This window comes from Rana temporaria, chromosome 3 (genome assembly GCF_905171775.1).
Source record: "Rana temporaria chromosome 3, aRanTem1.1, whole genome shotgun sequence".
Classification (NCBI taxonomy): domain Eukaryota; kingdom Metazoa; phylum Chordata; class Amphibia; order Anura; family Ranidae; genus Rana; species Rana temporaria.
In genome coordinates this window covers 477,249,441-477,266,046 of record NC_053491.1, presented here as the reverse complement: position 1 = coordinate 477,266,046, position 16,606 = coordinate 477,249,441, and positions in this window count along the sequence as shown.

The window sequence follows — 16,606 nt, the reverse complement described above, 5'->3', positions numbered from 1 at the left end:
TTAATATATTTAAAATATTTACTGCAATGTGAACAATGGCTCTGCATCTAGCAAATCAATGTTTGGTACAAGCAATGCGGCCGAGCTGCCAATCATTGTTTAAACAAGAGAGACTGTGTTTGGAATTAGATATAGGTAATAAATTTGAAGACACATATTAGATCAAGGTCAACGCTGATCCTTTTGAATATTTATTTTTCTGTGGTTTATGTTTTTGTAATCTAGACTCAAAAAGAAATATAATTTTTCAAAAATTGCAATGGACCTCCTACAAAGCAAGGAATCTATAGAGGCCTTACTTCAAAAATACCAGGACACGCCCATCCTGTGGAATTCAAAACACTCGTTATATTGCAATAAAGAGGTACGAGCGGCAGCACTAGAAGAGCTAGCAAATTATATGCAAACTTGGGTGCCAGGATGCACTGCCAACATGGTGAAGGATAAACTTGCCAACCTCAGAAGCACATACAGGAGAGCATACAAAGCTAATAAAATCAAAAAATCGGGAGCAGCAGCAAGACAAGCAAAGGAACCCAAACTGTGGTATTATAAACAGATGGCTTTTTTGCGGGACGAAATGGAAGGCAGGAAAACGATGTCCAGTCTTTCTTCCAACCTTTCCTCCATGCTACCTTCCAGCGGACATTCCCCAGATGACCACAGCCCTGCAGAGTCGGAGGAAGAGGGCCTGGCTGACAGAGATGCAGATCTGCCACCCTTCGATGAGGAGGTATAGTAGTTTCCTCTATATTTATGGCCTAAATAATTCTTGGTGGATTAATGATTAGATATTGAAAAAAATAAACCAAGCTGGAAAAAAACAAACAAAAAGGTGTACAGACAAATAGGTGTCAGGGATGACAACTGCAGGGGTCAGAAGTAGAGTGTATTCAAGTAATAATGAACAGAAAATACTGAACGAAAAACATGAAAATGAGTGTGGTTTTATTTAGCGAAATTGTAAAAAAATTCCTTTTTTTTACACACAGGAAGAAGAGATCAGCCAGGAGGTGGCAGATCCTCAGGTGTCTGTCAGCCAGGAGGAGGCCGGGGTCAGTGGCAGCCAGGAGGAGGCCGGGGTCAGTGGCAGCCAGGAGGAGGCCGGGGTCAGTGGCAGCCAGGAGGAGGCCGGGGTCAGTGGCAGCCAGGAGGAGGCTGGGCCCAGTGGCCTGCAGCAGGTCCACCCGGCCAGGAGAACCACCACCAGCCAGTCTTCTCCCCCCCAGGTGAGGCCATCAGGCCGAAGGAGGCAGTTGAGGCCTGTGGAGGAGGCAAGCCTCCGCATGATCCAGGAGGCAAGCGCCATCATGAGGGCCCCCCTCAACCCCACAGAGGCCTTCAGTGCCTCATTGGCCCATGATTTAAATGAAGGGGAGGAGGACCAGAGAAGACTGGCAAAGGCCCTGATGAACCAGGTACTTTGGTGGATGCAGAGGGGCCTGCTGACCCCAGACACTGGGCTATGTGACCCGGCCCGGCTTGCGGAACACCATCCTCCTGCTGCCACATCAACCCCACCTGCAAGACCCCGTGTTCGATCCGCTGGAAGGCTGCCTGGAGGGAAGGCTGGAAAGAGGAGGAAACGTTGATTTTCTGCCTTCCATTTCCTTCCACATAAAGGACATCTTGTTTGTACTACCACAGTTTGGGTTCCTTTGTTTGTGTGCTGCTGCTTAATATTTTTGTGTTTGGCTCCTGAGGCTTGGAAGTTTATCCTTCACCATGTTGGAAATGCAAGTTTGCATATAGTTTGCTATCTATTCTAGTGCTGCCGTTCTTTTTATTTTTTTGTGATGACATTTGCCAGAATAAAAGGCCTTTTGCTTTCATTTGAAAACATGTCTATTGTTTGATATACTGTGGGGATTATTAGGCAGCAAACCTTTAATAAATATACAATGGGTAATTTACAAAGGACACACTCCTTGGGGGGGGGGGGGGACATTTGGTGTGCCAACATGGTTTAATATTCTCTAATGAAACACCAAAAAAAAAAAAAAAAAATTAAAAATACATGTAAAAAAAAAATAGTTTAAATGGTGACATAACTAGAAACAAAAAAAGAAATTAAAAAAATGCACATTCCTTTACAAAAATGAATACTCTAAATTATGGAGGACCACCAACCAAAACACACGTCTGGCATAGAAAACATTATTAAAGGATTACATCACAAGCAAGAAATGTGACATTTCAGTATGGGACAACTCTATTGAAATTGCATCAGCAAGAGAACGGGGTTATTCTAGCAAGAGAAGAATTAATCAAACGAGGCTTTAAAATGTGGTTTAGTGCGCCTTTTTAAGACATTGTTCTCTTGCTAGAATAAAAGGTTTCTAATGACGAATGTGCCATATCCCAAAGAAACGCGAGTTTTACCTGAACGAGCGCTCCCGTCTCCTCATTTGGACTGAGCATGCGCGGGGTTTTTGTACGCTGCTTTTGTGTACAGACGACCGAACATGTCTGACGGACACGATTCCAGCAGACTGTTTTAAAGCAAGACCAGGAAACAGTTGTTCGTTGGAAAACGGTCTGGCCGACGATTGTTTGCTGGAATTCTGTACGTTACTGCCTACACACGAACGAACATGTCCGCTGAAACTGGTCCGCGGACCAGTTTCAGCAGACATGTTTGGTCGTGAGTACGAGGCCTAACAGTGTTCATCTTAAAATTTCTACAAGAAATTAAAAAATGGAAACAATCGTGGGAAAGGAGATCATTTCACGGCTCATTGATAAGTTTAGGGAAATGCCCCTACTTTGGGATTCCAAACATCCCAACTATTCGAAGCGGGACCGACGAAGGGCAGCACTTGATGAAATAGCTACATATATGCAGACATGGGTTCCCGGCTGCACAGGCAACATGGTCAAGAACAAAATGAATAACCTGAGGGCCGCATACCGAACAAAAAGAACTACGGGAGCAACGATCAGGAGCAGCAGCAAGAGAGTCCACGGAGCCAAGTCTGTGGTACTACCAGGAGCTGGAGTTTTTGGGGGATCAAATGGAGGGCCGGCAATCAATGTCCAGCCTTCCTTCCAGCCGGCATCGCAGCAGACCTTCCATGGATCACCACAGCCAGGAGGAGGACAGTGAGGGGCTGGCTGGCAGGCATGACAATCTCCGACTCTCCACTTCTGATGAGGTAGAGTATTTTGCAAAATGTTTTTGGGCTGCTAATTCTTGTTTGTTTATTGAGTTGATATTGTAATCCCAAACCAAAAAATGGACTATAAAAGTCATGGTCATAAAAATAGGGGTCATGGATGCCAAGTGCAGGGATCAGAAGGAGAGTCTATTCAAGTTTAAAGTAAGATAAAACAAACCAGTCTAGAGCATGAAAATGTGTGTGATTTGCTTGTGCCAAATTGTAAAACATGTCACTTTTTTTGACACAGGAAGAAGGGAGCAGCCATGAAATATCGGCTACTGATGCTGAGATGCCTGCCAGCCAGGAGGAAGGGGTCATTGGCAGCCAGGAGGCCGGGCCCAGCACCAGTCAGGAGGGCCCCAGGCCCACGGTCAGCCCCACCAGGCAAGTCCCTCCCCCCCGGGTCAGGCAAACAGGCCTAATGAGGCGCAGGAGGCAGGTTGAGGATGAGAGCCTCCAAATGATTAGGGAGGCTAGCGCCTTAATGAGGGCCCCCTTCAACCCCACTGAGGCCTACAGTGCCTATGTGGCCCACGAATTGTCCCAAGCGGGGGAGGACGGTCAGAGGCGTGCCAGGAACCTGATGAACCAGGTGCTTTTATAGCTGCACCAGGGCTGGCTGACCGATGACACTGAGCTGAGTGACCCGGCCTATCCTGCACAACACCTGCTAACTCCTCCTGCTGCCACATCATCCTGACCTGCAAGGGGCCGTGGACGGGTCCGTGGAAGATCTGCTGCAATGCAGGCTGCAAGGAGGGTTACAAGGAACAGGAGAAGATGATTCCCGGCCTTCCATTTGATCCCCCAAAAACTTTTGGTTTTTTGGACTACCACAGCCTGGGCTCCATTGGCTCACTTGCTGCTGCTACTGGTTTTTCTTTTTGTGGTTGTTCTTTTTTAGTTCTCGGTATGCGGTCCTCAAGGTTTGCCATTTTCTCCTTGACTATGTTGCCTGTGCAGTCTGGAACACAAGTCTGCATGTATGTTGCTATCGGTGCTGCCGTTCTCGGTAATTTATTTTTGTTTATTGCCAAAATAAATGGTTATTTGATTTACTGAAATACCTTGTCTATTGTGTTTTAATACTGTGGTTATTAGGCATGAAACATTTTAGCAAATAATATGTGTCATTTAGAAAGGACACCAACTCCTTGGGGGGGGGGGGTACATTTGGCGTACCAACTTGGGAAAACAAAAAAGGAAAAACACACGCCTAAATAAAATGGTGACATAACTTGACCAAAAAGAAAATACAAAAAATTGTGAAAGAAAAAAGAATGGGGACATAAATTGCACAACAAAAAAAAAAAAGAAAAAAAAATGTGAAAGAAAAAAGAATGGGGACATAAATTGCACAACAAAAAAAAAAGAAAAAAAATGTGAAAGAAAAAAGAATGGGGACATAAATTGCACAACAAAAAAAAAATAAAAAAAAAATGTGAAAGAAAAAAGAATGGGGACATAAATTGCACAACAAAAAAAAAGAAAAAAAATGTGAAAGAAAAAAGAATGGGGACATAAATTGCACAAAAAAAAATAAAAATAAATAAAATGTGAAAGAAAAAAGAATGGGGACATAAATTGCACAACAAAAAAAAAAGAAAAAAAATGTGAAAGAAAAAAGAATGGGGACATAAATTGCACAACAAAAAAAAATGAAAAAAAAATGTGAAAGAAAAAAGAATGGGGACATAAATTGCACAACAAAAAAAAAGAAAAAAAATGTGAAAGAAAAAAGAATGGGGACATAAATTGCACAACAAAAAAAAAAGAAAAAAAAAATGTGAAAGAAAAAAGAATGGGGACATAAATTGCACAAAAAAAAAAAAAGAAAAATAAAATGTGAAAGAAAAAAGAATGGGGACATAAATTGCACAACAAAAAATAAATAAAAATAAAATGTGAAAGAAAAAAGAATGGGGACATAAATTGCACAACAAAAAAAAAGAAAAAAAAATGTGAAAGAAAAAAGAATGGGGACATAAATTGCACAACAAAAAAAAAAGAAAAAAAAATGTGAAAGAAAAAAGAATGGGGACATAAATTGCACAACAAAAAAAAAAGAAAAATAAAATGTGAAAAAAAAGAATGGGGACATAAATTGCACAACAAAAAAAAAAGAAAAACAATTGTGAAAGAAAAAAGAATGGGGACATAAATTGCACAACAAAAAACAAAAGGGAAAAAAAATTAAAAAAAATTCAATTACAAACCAAAAAATATAAACATTGACATGTGGAGGAAAAAAAGAAAGTTCAAACATCTGGATAGATAGCATCAGCAAGAGAACGGGTTTATTCTAGCAAGAGAACGCTGAAAAAACAAGAGGAAATAAACGACACACTATATAGTTAAAATGACGAATGTGCCATATCACAAACAAACGAGAGTTTTACCTGAACGAGTGCTCCCATCCCCTTATTTTGTCTGAGCATGCGCGTGGTTCTTATCCGCGGATAATGTGTACTAACCAACGGATCTATCCGTCGGATAGATTCGCAGCGGATAGATTTGTTTAGCATGTCAGCAAATATTCGATCTGCTGAAAAGCGAGTCGACGGATAAATATCCGCGGAAACAGATCCGCTGGAGTGTACACACCATAGGATCTATCCGCTGAAACCCATTTGCTCGGATTTATCCGCGGATGGATTCTATCGTGTGTACGGGGCCTTAGTGTCATGAATACATAGTCTCACAAGGTCCATGTAAAAGGGGTTAAAAAATATATACAGGAACAAAGTCCAAGGGCTCTTAGGGCTGCTGTCACAGAAGAACAGAAACCAGGTTCCCAAAACTGCAGAAAAAACAACAAGGAAAGGCGCCTCTAAGGCCCTGTACAGACGACCGAACATGTCTGCTGAAACTGGTCCGCGGGCCAGTTTCAGCAGACATGTTCGGTCGTGTGTAGGTCCGAGCGGACAGGATTCCAGCGTACATTTGCCCGCCGGGCCTTTTCCCAGCGTGCAAATATTTCCAAACTTGTTTTAAAACAGCCCGCTGGAATCCTGTCCGCTCGGACATGTTCGCTGGTTAGTACACAAAATCATCGTACAAAAAACCCGCGCATGCTCAGACAAAATGAGGGGACGGGAGCGCTCGTTCAGGTAAAACCCACGTTTCTTTGGGATATGGCACATTCGTCATTTCAAAGATTTATTCTAGCAAAGAAAACAATGACTAAAACGACGCAATAAATAACAGTTTATTGCGTCGTTTTCTTCATTGTTCTCTTGCTAGAATAAACCCGTTCTCTTGCTGATGCTATTTCAACTGAGTTATCCCATACTGAAATGTGACATTTCTTGCTTGTGATGTAACATTTAGAAAATGTTTTCTAGCCCAGATGTTGCATTTTTTTGGTTGGTCCTCCACATGTCTATCTTTTATTATTATTTTTATTTTAATGTTCATCTTCTCTAATTTTTTTGGGTGTTTCTAGTTATGTCACCATTTTGTTAATTTTTTTTTTTTTGGTTTTGGGCAAGTTATTTTAGTTATTTGTATTTTTTGGTTATTTAATTTTTTTACTATGTTGGCACACCAAATTTCCCCCTCCCCAAGGAGTTTCTGGCCTTTGTAAATGACCCATTGTATTTTTTTTTTTTTTATGCCTAATAATCCCCACAGTATAACAAACAATAGACAATGTACATGCAGACTTGCATTTACAACATGATGAAGGATAAACTAGCAAATCTGAAGCAGCACATAACCAAAGGAACCCAAGCTGTGGTAGTCCAAACAAGATGTCTTTTGTGGGGAATCAAATGGAAGGCAGGGAATCAATGTCTCCTCCTCTTTCCAACCTTCCCTCCAGGCTGCCTTACAGCGGATCTTCCACGGACCCGTACACGGCCACGTGCAGGTGGGGATGATGTGGCAGCAGGAGGATGGTGTTCAGCAAGCCGGGCCGAGTCACATAGCCCAGTGTCTCTGGTCAGCAGGTCCCTCTCCATCCACCAAAGGACCTGATTGATCAGGCCCTTTGCCAGTCTCCTTTGCTCCTCCCCCCTTGGTTTAGATCGTGAGCCACTGAGGCACTGTAGGCTTCTGTGGGGTTGAGGGGGGCCCTCATTATAGCACTGGCCTCCCTTATCATGCGGAGGCTCTCGTCCTCCACTAGCCTCATCTGCCTCCTTCGGTCTGGTGGCCTCATCTGGAGGGGAGGAGCCTGGCTGGTGGTTGTCCTGGGCCTGGAGACCTGCTGACTTGTACTGGGCCTGGCCTCCTCCTGGCTGCCACTGACCCCTTCGGCCTGGCTGACATTGACGGGAGGATCTGCCACCTCCTGTCTGGTCTCTTCTTCCTGTGTCAAAAAAGGGACATGTTTTAATATTTACCCCAATCAAATCACACACATTTTCATGCTTGTTTTTTTTTTAATTTTTGTGGTTCATTTTAACTTGAACAGACTCTCCTTCTGACCCCTGCAGTTGTCATCCCTGACACCTATTTGTCTGCCCATGACTTTTTTTATTTTTTTACCAGCTTGGCTTTTATTTTACAATATCATGGCAATAATCCAACAATAATTAGTAGCCCTGAAATATTTTGCAAACTACTATACCTCCTCATCGAAGACTATCAGATCTGCGTCTCTGTCAGCCAGGCCCTCTTCCTCAGACTCTGCAGGGCTGTGGGGGTCTTGGGAAGTTCCGCTGTAAGGTAGCGTGGAGGGAAGGCTGGGAGTCAGACTTGACATTGATTCCCTGCCGTCCATTTGATCCCGCAAAAAAGACATCTGTTTGAAATACCACAGCTTGGGCTCCTTTGGTTGTCTTGCTGCTGCTCCAGATTGTTTTTTTGATGAGCTTTGTAAGCTCTTCTATATGTGCCCCTGAGGTTAGCAAGTTTATCCTTCACCATGTTGGCAGTGCATTCTGGCACCCATGTTCTCATGTAGTTTGCTAACTCTTCAAGTGCTGCCGCTCGTACGTCTTTATTATAGTAATTCGGCTGCTTGGAATCCCACAGGATGGGCATTTCGCGGAATTTATCTAACAACTGCTGTATATTCTCCTGTGTCTGAAGTAGGTCCATTGCTTGTCGAATTAAAGTAATATTATTGTATACTCTAGATGAACAAAACAAAAAGAAACAAAAAACACGATTTAAAAAAGGCTCAGCGTTGACATTGATCGAATATGTGGCCCAAAATGTAGGACCTATATATAAATACAAACACAGTGTCTCCTGTTGCAAAACTGCTGGCCAGCTCTGCCCCATTGGTTGTCCCAAACATTGATTTGATACATGCAGACCCTTTGGTTACATAGCAGTAACTAAGTGGAATCTATAACCATACACAATTATTATAAATGAGAGCATTCATCAAGGCACTATTTCATGTGTAGATATCCTGCCCCTCAGCATTGATGACATAAAAGACACTTCCTAATGACCTCTGTCCAACCAACACAGAACAATACTTGGCCTGATCTTAATACACCATACCAAAATTTAAATGAGGTAGAGCATTGTTCCCATCTATATATTGTGATGTGTTCAAAAGCATTTGGATACCAAAATACCATTGTGGTAGCCAAGAGACATAATAGCTTAAAAAGGGTGCAACCAACAGACCAAACCCCCATTCCATGGCTCTCCATTTTCTAGGCCTCTGCTGATCCCATGTTGAAATTTCTTACCTTCCTCTCTCTTGCTCCTCGATTCTCACGCTCGAATAATTACCGCGTAACCTACGTAATCACGTTGTTTGCCTTTTATACACTCCGCGTATGTATGAAACACCGCCCTCGTCACCTTTGCCATGCCCCTAATCAATGTGAAACGGAAATATGGCGTTAACTGTGTAGGTTCTGAAATCGCTCGAATAGTCTCCGCGTAACGTACGTAAACCCGTTGTTTGCATTCTCTACACTCCGCGTATGTATGAAACGCCGCCCTCGTCTCCGCCCATGGCAGAACATTTCCTCTTTTCCACGCCCATAATCTCTGTGGGAAGGAAAGATGGCGATGTCACACGAGCGTGCACGAAGCTCTCATGGCGCAAGTGAAGGGACAGAGGCAGGAACGTCCCGATCCAGGCCCAAACGATACAAAGCCACTAATATGGCGTTCGACGAAATGGTGGAGTTAGTTTACATCATGCGGAGGAAGGACTATGACGGGGAATATGGGCCATACAAGACCCCTAACCGCAGAAAGGCCCACATAATGGACAAGGTGGCGAGGAGAATGAAGGACATGTTTGGTGTCACCAGGTCCAAAGAGCAGCTCAGGAAACGTTGGTCAGATTTGAAATTGAGGGAGCCACATCAGATGAAGAAGATCCTGAAAATTCTGCGGAAAAGTAAGTACTTATTTTTTGTGGGGGGGGGAGAATTGTCTTCAAGAATTAGTTGACATGTATATTTCGACATCTGCCTCCTTGGCCTGCTTGTACTTTTGAACACATGTTTAAATTGGATGTGTTTAACGAAAATAACTACCTTTTGCAAATCTCGTTAATAGTAAATCGCGTAACATCACATCGTTTCTCATAAATGCGAGGTTAGTCCAGGAAAAACATACCTGGACATGGCTCACTGGCCCAAAACTTTGTTTGCAAACATTGTGTAAAAGCTAGTTCTGACTAATCAAATTAAGAGAATGTGAAAGGCAAACAGGATTCATTCTTAACAGTGATCATAAAGCAGATGTTTTCCCATCTGGAATGCAGAGCACCTGTGTCTCCACAATAAAAATTATAATTTTTGTGGGGGTCTCCCAGAAAGACAGTTTAGGGGGGACATCTATGTGTGTCACTTTTATTTAAAAAGGGGCAGGATCAGAGCTTGGCCTAGAAGTCTGAAAAAAATTTAGGTTTGGTGGAGGAAGACAAAAACAAATAAAAAATGAAAGCCTCTTCTAAACCAATGTATGCGATTTATGCTCTGAAATATCTGTGTACTGATGAGTATACCTTTTGTTTTGTGTTATATAGGGGAAAGAAGATGCCAGCATTTGGAGGAGGCAGAGAGGGCCAGACACGCCGAAAATCGCACATCTCGGCCTGTGGAGGAGGAGGATGTGGAAGGAGAGGAGGAAGGAAGAGAGGAGGAAGGAAGAGATGAGGAAGAAGTAATTTTGGATTTGAAATTTTTGGAAGATGGAGGAGGAATCGTTGAAGATGAGGGTGAAGTGTTGGAAGAAGGTGGAGTGATTGAAGATGGCGAAATTGTGGAGGTGGAAATGAGCACACCATCAGGTCAGTGTCACCCCAGCTTTATAGGGCAAAACATATGTAGATAGGCCTGTAAAAAGTAAAAAGTTTTGATAGCAATTTATTTAATTTTTAGGGGATGAAGATGGTGTTGCACATTTTTCGCGTGCAAGTGCTGCAATAATTATACAGCAAGTTATGGAGTGCAGCACAGAAATGGACAATATGCGGCAAAGGATGATGGTCATAGAACAGAATTATAAAAATATAATTGACATGATGGGCCGTGTCAAAGACTGAAACACCCCCCGCCCCCCCCCCCCAACCCTTTTTAATTTTTGAATCATCAATACGCCAAAATTTGAAGATGCACAACATGTGCTATCTGCCATCACAGAATATCTATTGTCTGTGCTTTGTGGGTACAACCCCCTTCTCGATCCTCAAGTATTTGAGAGGAAGGGTTTGCTCCCACAAAACACAGACATTGATCACCCATGATGTCAGATAGCACATGTGGCCATTTGTCTCTTGAACCAATGAGATTTGGCGAATTCACACTGAATGTGTGCATCTTCAAATTTTGGCGTGTTCCAGTGTGAAAGCACACCATGACTGACTGCTGTTGTGAATCTTGAACAATTTTTACTGTTGAAGTTCTATTGGTTGTACATTTTTACAGTTTTCTATAAAAAAAAAGTGGGGAAAATCAATAACCCAAAAAAGAAAAAAAAAAAAAAAAATATATATATATATATATATATATATATATATATATATATGTATATATATATATATATATATATATATATATATATATATATATATATATATATATATATATAATTTTATATATACCAAAAAAATAAAAATAAATTAAATAAAGCATAATTATATATATCTCAAAAAATACGAAAAATAAAGCTTGATTTTTCAATAATAAAAAAAAAAAAATTAACCAAAAAATAAATTCTGGAAAAAAAAACAAAAAAAATTCTAAAAATAATTTTAGGAAAACCACAAAAAAATTCGAAAAAATTATTTTTAGGGAAAAAACAAAAATCTTTTGAAACATTTTTGAAGTGTATATATATATATATATAAATATATCCCAAAAATATTATATTCATTATATATAGAGATCTAAAAAAAATAATAAAAACAAAAAAGATTTGATAACACAAAATATTAAATTGGTAAAACAAACTATTTTATGGATAAGCACTAAAAAAAAAGAAAAAAATGTTAAAAAAAAATTGAAAAAATATATATTGTTGAGTACAAATTGTAAAAACATATTTTACTAAAAAAATGCATACTTTTTTGGGGGGTAATGAACAAGCTGAAAATAAAAAGCTTGACATCAAAATATGAAAAATGAGTGGCTTCTTATTTCTAGACTCAATACCCTGTTTGTAGATGAGTGAATAATGTGCAATTGTGGTTATTTACTAAAACTATAGAACTAAATAAAGTGCACTAGTTAGTTGGATAACCAGGAAGACAGATAAAAAGAGAAAAAGCAATAATGACAAACAACTGTATAAAGTCCAATGGTCAAATTATTTATTAGTTCTGTGAATATTTCTTTCTTTTGGGGGCCGAATTAGAAAGAAAGGCATAGCAATGGCCCCCCGACCCATGAAGTACTCAACATATTTGTCGCGTACATCACAAGCAGATTGGGGGGCCAAGCCAGCGCGACCAGTGTCCAGCCCAGGAAGGGTATCTGAGGGTAGTCGTGCCTCAGCACCGCTGTTGGGTAGGTACGTCTGGGAGTGCCTGCGTAGAAAGTTGTGCAAAATGCAGCAGGCAAAAACAATGGTGTTCAATTTATATTCCGCCAAGTGTATCGATGTCAGGAACAGGCGGAACTGGTTGGAGAGGATCCCAAAGGCATTCTCGACTACCCTCCGAGCCCTGGCCAACCGATAATTGAACACCCTCCTCTCTGAGGTGAGGGTCCTCTGGGGAAAAGGCCGCATGAGGTGAGGTCCAAGCCCGAAAGCTTCGTCCACTACAAACACAAACGGAAGTCCTTCAACATTGTCTTCATCCGGTGGCAGTGCCAGACCACCAGCTTGGAGACGACTGTAGAATTCTGTCCGCGCGAAAACTCCCCCATCAGACATCCGGCCATTCTTCCCCACGTCCCCATTAGAAACTCATACTGTGCTGACACCACCACCAACACAATACTATGATAACCTTTGTAGTTAAAATAGTAGGACCCCGAGTGGGGTGGCGGCACTATGCGGACGTGTTTCCCATCTATTGCTCCACCGCAGTTCGGAAAATCACACCGCTGGGCAAATTGGGAAGCCACAGTCTGCCATTCCTGTGGTGTGGAGGGAAGCTGTGGGGACAAACAAATAAAGATAATTAGTACTTTGGCACATAAACATTGCAAACATAATCCTACAAGCATCCTTGTGCTACTTCACAGTATTCAAATAGCATTTAAAAATTGTGCAGGGAGAATTTCAGGGCACAAATATATAGGCCCACTTAATTAAGAGACTCCACAGCCCTCTGATGGGGACAAAACCAGTTTTAAGGGGGGGGGGGGGGGGGGGTTGAACTGTAAAAACTATATTTTTTTTAAAAAAAAAAGGCTAGGTGGGGTTGTCCCTAGGATAGCATGCTGGACAGGTTAATATTGGGTAAGGTACAAATATGCAGGTAGGCCAAGAAAAAGAACATGGGAAGCTTATATCAACATGCATAGGGAGAAAAGGGAACGTTAGTTAAACACACAGCATATCTGGGAAATAAAAGAAAAAGTTAGTTGCCCACATTATTAAAGACAGATTGTGAGGTTAAAATGAGGAAACTTACCTTAATATACTCCTCCTGCAGAACTTTGATAATGGCAGAACACGTGTCCGGTATGATGACCCCAAGCGCCTGCGGAGAGATGCCTGTCGAGAACTTGAGGTCCTGCAGGCTCCTCCCAGTCGCCAGGTACCGCAACGTGGCAATAAGCCTCTGCTCGGCCGTGATGGCTTGGCGCATCATAGTGTCATGCCTCGTGATATAGGGGGACAGAAGATCCAGCAGACGGTTGAATACGGGGTCCGTCATACGGAGAAAGTTCCTCTAGTCATTAGGATTATTCTCCTGGATTTCCCTAAGCAGAGGCATATGAGAGAACTGGTCACGCTGGCGCAACCAATTCTTGGCCCAGGAACGCCTCCTCCCCCTGTTCCTGGCCAAACTACTGGAATGCTGAGCATATCCAGAAGCCATCCCATAACCAGCACCAACTCGCGAAAATTGACGCTGCTGCTCCATCATGGCTTCAAACCGGCCAGCTGGTCAGTCAAGAACACACTCCAACAGAAAGCACTCCCAAATCCAGCACAACCTGCAAAGAACGCGCGACAAACAGATACGAGTGGACAGGACGCAACTGCAAAGCAGCACGACCTGAAAGCCTGTACCCGATTGCCTACTATGATCCCGCAAGCACACGCACTGAACCTGAAAATACTACCTGGTAAAGCGCGGAGACCGAAAAGCGCGAATCGGCTCTAACCAAAACTTCACTAACACGAGCAAACCCGTAACTAGCAAAAGCGGAACAGAGGGCGGCGCCATTGACTTTGGGCTTTCCCTTTATAGTGACGTCGTACACGGTTTACGTGCACGCGTTCTGGTACGACGGGAATTTGGTCCGCTGGTGTGTACAAGCCAGCGGACCAAAAGACAAATCTGCCTTGTACGCCGGAAACAGTTTCAAGCGGACAGGTTCGGTCGTCTGTACGCGGCCTTAGAGTAGGTGTATAGAAAGCCACTTTAATAGGCATACAGTTTATGCACTCACATTTGGTAGAAGTAAATTGGTGACACCATCTCCCTGCTGCCATCTCTGCTCTGAGTTCCAAGCCTTGTTCTGATATCGTATTCCTCTGTAGTAGCCAGCATCCATTCACACGGAGTGAAGCCATCTCAGCAAGCGACAGAGCTACACAAACAGAGAGTGCAGTCTGCAGGAGCGCCCACCTTGACTCCATTGGGACCGATATGCTCTGTTTACGTCTACCAAATGTGAGTGCATAAACTGTATGCCTATTAAAGTGTCTTTCTATACATCTACTCTTAGAAGCGCCTCTTTCCTTGATGTTTTTCAGCACGTCAACACAATGTGGCTGAGTTTATACTCCGCTATGTGTATTGATGTAAGGAACAGGCAGAACTGGCTGGCCATTATCCCGGAGGCATTCTCAACAACTCTTCGGGCTCTGGGTGAGGGTCCTCTGGGGGAATGGCCTCATCAGGTGATTGCTCGGACCAAATGCTTCATCAGTGAGAAATACGAAGGGGAGTCCTTCCACATTGTCTTCATCACATGGCAATGCCAGGTCATTAGTCTGGAGACGTTGGGCAAACTCTGTCCGGAAGAAGACTCCACCATCTGACATGGGGCCATTCTTCCCCACGTCCACATACAGAAATTTATACTTTGCCGATACTACCACCACTGGGGGGATCTGTAGTGGAGAAGGATCTTGGGGTTTTGGTAGATCATAAGCTCTATAATGGCATGCAATGCCAAGCTGCGGTTTCCAAAGCGAGCAAAGTCCTTTCTGGTATTAGGAGAGGTATGGACTCCAGAGACAGAGATATCATTTTGCCCCTGTACAAATCATTAGTAAGACCTCATCTGGAATATGCAGTTTAGTTTTGGGCCCCAGTTCTCAAAAAGGATATCGGAGAACTGGAGAAAGTGCAGAGAAGGGCAACCAAACTGATAAGAGGAATGGAGGACCTCAGCTATGAGAAAAGATTAGAGGAACTGAATTTATTCACTTTTGAGAAGAGGAGAATAAGGGGGGATATGATCAACATGTACACATATATAAGGGGTCCATATAGTGAACTTGGTGTTGAGTTATTCACTTTACGGTCAACACTGAGGACAATGGGGCACTCTTTACGTCTAGAGGAAAAGAGATTTCATCTCCAAATACGGAAAGGTTTCTTCACAGTAAGAGCTGTGAAAATGTGGAACAGACTCCCTCCAGGCGTGGTTCTGGCCAGCTCAGTAGATTGCTTTAAGAAAGACCTGGATTCTTTCCAAAATGTACATAATATAACTGAGTACTAACATTTATAGGTAAAGTTGATCCAGGGTAAATCCGATTGCCTCTCGGGGGATCAGGAAGGAATTTTTTCCCCTGCTGTAGCAAATTGGATCATGCTCTGCTGGGGTTTTTTGCCTTACTCTGGATCAACTGTGGGTATGGAGTTGGGTGTATGGGATTGTATTGTGTTTTTTATTTTGTTTGTTTATTTTTATTTTTTTGTGGTTGAACTGGATGGACTTGTGTCTTTTTTCAACCTGACTAACTAACTATATCAACACAATACTATTAAAACCTTTATAATTATAATAGTAAGACCCCAAATGGAATAGTGGCACTATGCAGACGTGCTTCCCATCTTTAGCCCCTCCACAGTTGGGAAAGTCCCACCTCTGGGCAAAGTGGGAGGCCACAGTCTGCCATTCCCGTGGTGTTGAATGAAACTGTGGAGTCAAAGAAAAAAAATTATTAGTAATTTTGCTCATAACATTGCAAGCAGATAATACAAAAACATTCTTGGCCAACATCAGTATAACATTTATTTTAAGGAGTATTTTAAGCAAAAAATATAAGGTCCACCTATCAAATTCCTCACCCCCTCTGATGGCCCATTGGATTTTTTAGGGGGGGGCGGGGGTTCTAGCTGAGTTTGGGCCCTCCTAAAAAAAACTCTACCACTCTGCCTGAATTAAATGAGAACTAAAACATCTGGAGACATTTTAGGGGGGGGGGGGTAAAGCACTACAATGGAGCTGACAAAATACATTATTAAGTAACTAGGCTAGGTGTGTATGGGCCAAGGATAGCATGAAGGGAAATATGCATGTAGGCCAAAAATTGAGCATTAAAAGCTTACAGCATGCATGGGGACAAAGGGGATATTCACAGCATGTTACAATCATGGTAATTAGGAAAGGATGAAAGAAATACAATACATTAGCAAACATTAAATACATAGAATGTGATGTTAAAGGAGAAAACGTACCTTCATTTAGAACTTCCGGCGTACGTGTTGTACGTCACCGCGTTTTTGACCGACGACTTTTGTGTGACCATGTGTATGCAAGACATCTTGAGCGGAATTCCATCGGTTTAGATTTGGGCCTGCCGTTACCTTACTGTTCCTTGCACTCGTCTCAGAGGTTCTCCTTGAAGAGGTGGTTAAAGAAAGAAATGTCTGCGCCAAA